Raw genomic sequence first — 6,000 nt, 5'->3', positions numbered from 1 at the left:
GTAAACACAGTATACAAAACTGGAAATATCTCTTCTTAGAAGTTTCCTAGTGCCAAACATCACGATTCCAACAATAAATCATATAAAAAACACACTGATTATTTTTCAGTATAAGCAGACAGACAAAGGGGAGGAGGGTGGGTCAGTGAGAAATCCAAAGGCAGACACTGTATGCAACAGAAAAAGTGTTACCGAAGGTAAGTAACTTGTTCTTCTGAAAGATACATCTGCCTGTGGATTCCTCACTTTATGAATTGAATCCCCAAGCAGTCCCACTCCCAGAGGAGGGTGCCTGCCTGCCTACACCAAAACATCCTGCAGCACAGAACATGCAAAAAGGCCACCCCTCCTCACCTCTGAATCAAGTAATAGTGCTTCACAAAAATGTGAAGGGAGGCCCAAGTTGCAGCCTTGCAAATGTCTACCACAGGGATTCCTTTAGCTAAAGCCAAAGAAGAAGACTTAGCTCTGGTAGAATGAGTTCGAATACCTTCAGGAGGCTCCTTCTTGGCCAAGGCGTAGCAGATCTTGATACAAAGGATGATCCACCTGGATAGCGTTCTCTTCTGGACTGCCTTGTCCTTCTTCTTGCACACATATCCAATGAAGAGTTGGTCGTCCAACCTGAAGTCCTTGGTTCTGTCCTGGTAGAAGCTGACCGCCCTCTTAGGGTCCAAGTAATGAAGTCTCTCCTCCTTCTTAGAAGGGTGAGGGGGAGGATAGAAAGTGGGTAAAAAGATGGATTGCCCTAGTTGGAAAGGAGTAACCACTTTAGGCAGGAAAGCAGCTCTTCTCCTAAGAACCATCTTATCCGCATAAGAGCTTGCAACTCACTCACCCTCCTAGCAGAAGTGATTGCAAAACAAAAACATTGTTTTAAACGCTAGAAACCTTAAGGGAAAACTATGTAATGGTTCAAAGGGTGAACCCATCAAGAATGTGAGAACCAAATGTAAATCCTGCTGAGGCATGATAAAAGGGGTGGGAGGAAACTTATTTGTGAGAACTTTTATGTATCTCTTAATTATGGGAGATTTAAACAACGAGGTTGATTGGGTAAACAGAGAAAAGCCGACAAGTAGCCCTTAACAGTAGCCACTGCACAACCCTGTTGTGCTAGGGTAAGACAGAAACTCAAAATATCAGACAAATGGGCCTGCAAAGGATCAATCAATCTCTCTCCACACCATGTAACAAACTTGGCCCACCTACCAGAATAGACAGATTTGGCAGAGAGTCTCCTGGCCGATAAAAAGAAAATACCAAAACAAGTGGGAGAGAGGGAGAGCTCAGGTTGCCCCATTCAATCTCCAGGCATGAAGGTACAGGCTCTGGAGGTGGGGGTGTAGAAACTTCCCATGCGACTGCAAGAGGAGGTCTACCCTGAGAGGGAGACAGAGCGGGGGATGCGATGAGAGGTAAAGGAGGTCTGTCTACCACATCCTTCTCGGTCAATCCGGAGCGATCAATATGACTTGGGCCCAGTCTTAGGGAATCTTCCTCAGAACTCGAGGAATCAAGGGTATTGGAGGAAACTCATAAAGAAACTGTGAGCCCCAGTCTAACTGTAACATGTCCCTCAACGCTCCCCACGTCGGATACTGGAGACTGCAGAACGACAGGCAGTGCGCATTCTTGTGACTGGCAAACAGGTCCAATTGAGGAAACCCCACATCCTGAAAATGTGAAAGGCCACCTCTTGATGGAGACGCCACTCATGATCGGCCGAATACTGGCGACTGAGACTGTTCGCTCTCTGGCCAGATGATTTGAGATCACGCAAATCTGATGGTCCAGAGCCCAGGACCAAAGTCACAGAACCTCTCTGCAAAGAAAATACAACCCTACTCCTCCTTGTTTGTTGATGTACCACATTGCGGTAGCGTTGTCCGTCAGGACCTGAACTGACTGACCACGAAGGGAGGGAAGAAAGGCCTTGCGAGCCCAATGTATTGCATGCAATTCCAGAAGATAGATGTGAAACAATCTTTCCTCTGGAGACTAAAGGTCTTTAACCTCCAGATCCCCCAGATGACCCTAGAGTGGAGGCATCCTTTATCACTGTGGCCACTGGAGAAGGAGGTTGAAATGGCTTCCATTGAGACAGGTTGCCTGGAACTCTACACCATAATAGCTCTGCTGCAGTGTCTCTAGAGATCCTGACCACCTCTTCAAGGTCTCTGTTGTGCAGAAACCACTGCCTGTGGAGGCACCACTGAAGGGCCCTCATATGCCAGCATACACGGTTGACCAACAGTATGCAGGAAGCGTACAGACTGAGCAGGTACAAGACCTTCAGGACTGGAACAGCTGCTCCATTCTGAAAAAGTGGAATCATAGCTAGGATGTCTTGAATCCTCTGTAGGGGCAGGAAGGCTCAACTTACAGTAGTGTCCAGTACTGCCCCTATGAAAAAGTTGCGCTGAGAGGGCATCAGGTGAGATTTGGGTACATTTGTCGAAAACCCCAAGTTGAACAACAGTTGTGTTGTTATATACAAAGTATGCAGCATCATCTCTGGTGACTTCGCTTTGAGCAGCCAGTCATCCAGATAGGGGAAAAGAGGAACCCCAACCTTCTGAGATGTGCTGCCATCACTGCCATCACCTTTGTCAAGACCCGAGGTGTGGAAGTAAGGCCTAAAGGAAGGACCACAAACTGGAAATGTTGAGACCCCACCATCAAACAAAGATACTTCAAATGCAACTTCAGGGTGGGAACATGAAAATACACATCTTGCAAATCGATCAACACCATCCAGTCTTCCTTCTGCAGCGCAAGAAGAACCTGAGCCAGGATCAAGATCTTCACATTTCTCCTGTTTGAGGTAAAAATTCAAAACCCTGAGTTCTAGCATCATCCTCAAGCGATCCTCCTTTTTGGGAATCAGGAAGTACCGGGAGTAGCATCCTTGACTTCTTTTCTGCTCTGGAACTACCTCAATTGCACTTTTTTGCAGTAATGACTTAACCTCCTGCTGGAGAAGCAGAAGGTGCACTTCTGAGCACGAGCCCTGGTGGGGATTTAAAGGAGGGGGAATCTCCTGTAAGGGAAGGGCGTACCCATTCTCTACGACGATGAACACCCAGAGATCTATAGTAACAGACCTCCAATATTGTAGAAAATGGGACACACATGCTCCCACGGGACAAGCATGCTCTAGGATGGAGGAGCTACTGCTTTCCTGCCAAACCAGTTAGAGGGAAAGAAGAGGAAGAAGAGGGGAGACTTGCTGGTGTGCTGCACCTCACAGACATCCTTTGCCCGTTCCCCTGCATGATTTGTACAGAGGATTTGCCTGCTGTTGCTGCTGCTGCGGCTGCTGCCTGGCACAAAAGGACAAGTTCCTCCCCAAGCCATGAAAGCTGTGATATCAAAAGCCCCTGGGCTGAGACTGGAGTCCCAAAGACCTTGCTGTGGCGCTACTGGCTTTAAAGCGCTACAGCACTGAGTCCGCTTTGGCCCCAAAGAAGTGAGAACTAACAAGGTGGCTTGGACATCAGAGGAGAACCCTGAACCAAGTATGCCTCCTGGTAGCCACAGATGATCCCAACCGAATCAGCAGTGTCCAGACCAGACTGTATGACCTGGCGGGCCGCAGCTTGGGTATCGGTTAGTACCTCTGAAAAATGTCCTTGAACTTCCTCCAGTGGTTTTGGGAGGACCTCCCTGCCAGAGTCCATTATGGTGTGGATGTAGCGACCCAAATGGCACGTAGCATTTTGTGATTTGAGAGCCATACTGCCTGACGAGAATACTTTTTTGCAGATTGCTCCATGCGTTTCAACTCCCTATCTGCAGGTGTAGATGAGAATGAACCTGCAGACGGCTTCAAGGAGCATGAAGCCTGGATGACCATACTTTCTGGTGATGTATGAGTGTACAGGACAGCAGGATCCCCTGGAGCTACCTTGTACCTTATTGCCACAGACCTGGACACCGCTGGAGCAGTCATAGGTTTCTGCCATACATCAAGGATGGGCTCAGTCAGAGCCTCATTAAAATGGAGTCAAGGCTCCGAGATAGAGGAAGGAGTATGGAGCACCTCAGTCAAGATGTTAGACTTTAATTCCGCTGTGAAAAGATGCAATTCCAGGAGATCCACTGCCTTCCTGATCAAAGCGTGCTAAGAGGTCACCTCCTGCTTTGGGAGACCTTTTGGAGATGAGAGCTCCCATTCAGGATAGGTATCCAAGCCACTAAACTCATGTCTCCTTCAAAATCCTGATCAGGATTGATAATCTCCCCTTCCTCAGCCTCTTTATGCTCCTCTTTATATTCTTCCTCTTTTATCATTCTCCAAGATCTCATCCTTTATATGTGTGCTGCATTCTACAGCACACATATAAAGAGGAAAACACCTCTTAGGATTGTTTTTGGGCAGTTCAAAAACTATTAGCCTGCAACGGAGGCACCTTTGCATCATGGTTCAAGGGTGCATACGATGGCACTAGGCTACCAAAACGGCACCAATGCAGGCAGAACGGACAGAAATGCACCTTATTGCTTAAATACACTGCTTTCCTGCCCTTTCATTTTGGCATAGGGAAGAACCGCAAGATATCTTGCAATGCTGCCCTATGTCAAAATGTCTTAAATGAGGCGTTAAGTGTAGAATGCTCCACTAGCATCCAATTTGCTTTCAAAATCAAAATAACGATAGCACTAGCTGACGTCCCTGTCACAGAGGAAGTCAACTACTATAACTTACTAAAAGAAAGCCCTTTCTACCAATACAATAAAGACAACTTATCCCCCCTAATCGACTAATACGAAGATACAGGGATTGGAAAATTACATTGGTCAGGATACAGACACCAAGCAAAGAATCAGATATCATCGTGGAATGTCTATGACAGCACCTTGACAAAAGAAGCTAAAACAAACAACGCAAAGGAAGAATGGCACAATGCCTCCCAATCCACCCTAGGTAGAACTCAACCTACATTATACAAATCTATCGAGCCATTACAAAAAGAGCAAAGCTACCAAGAACTAAGAATAGAGCAATCAGTTTAAAGTAAGACTCTTCATAAATAACAAAGGACTATATTACTTAAAAATGATAGCCAAAAGTATATTATAAATTAAATATAAAACTACCAAAAATTTTCTCTTTTAAATATTAACATCAATATTTTATTACATCAGTGAAACAATTACAAAAAAAATTATATATAAACAATATTATATAACAATAATCCACCAACCTATGTAAACAAATTCATAACATCAAATGAATACAACACATATTCGAACAATCGCACATAATAATAATATACACATCGCATAAACAATATATTATAGGATTTCCCACCAACACAAAAAAGTAAGAAATAAAATGTTCTGTTTTGTAGCTGCAGATCTTTCTCCTTGTACACTTAATAAAAAACTTAGAATCCACAAAACAGATAAAAATACAAAAGCAAAAAGACCAACAAAAAAAAATGCAGCCATAGAAACAATCCACTTGGAATCTCCAAAAAGGTTTTTACAAAAAGAATGTCTTCAGAAAAGCCACAAAAAATGATATCTAAGTAAGAAGCATCGGTTTACAATAAACCAAACAGATTTCCTTTAAAGAAAATAAAAAAATAAAAATAAACTCCCATAGAGATCACTAGGGAACAAAAACCATAAAAGATTCATACATTTACGTCACTTTAAAAAAACATGCAAAAATAGCAAAACAGCGCAAAACACTATAAAAAACATATCTAAATATTCAAAAAAACAAAAAAAAACACTATACCCAACTTCTAAAAATGCATCCTAAATCCCCCACCATCAAAACTCTTAAAAAGGACTTATTTTTATTCTTTATGGAGTTTTATTTAGCGCAAACTTGACCAGAATCGGGTATCAGAGCGCTTTTCATAGCACCAGTTGCGTTACATGAGGACACATTCATTTTTTGTTTGGCACGGGGAGATTAAGTGATTTGCCCAGAATCACAGATGTTCAGCGTCATTGCCGAGACTCGAACCCAGTTCCCCAGAT

This window comes from Triturus cristatus, chromosome 3_2, assembly GCF_964204655.1.
Source record: "Triturus cristatus chromosome 3_2, aTriCri1.1, whole genome shotgun sequence".
Lineage (NCBI taxonomy): Eukaryota > Metazoa > Chordata > Amphibia > Caudata > Salamandridae > Triturus > Triturus cristatus.
This window is presented reverse-complemented; position numbering follows the sequence as displayed.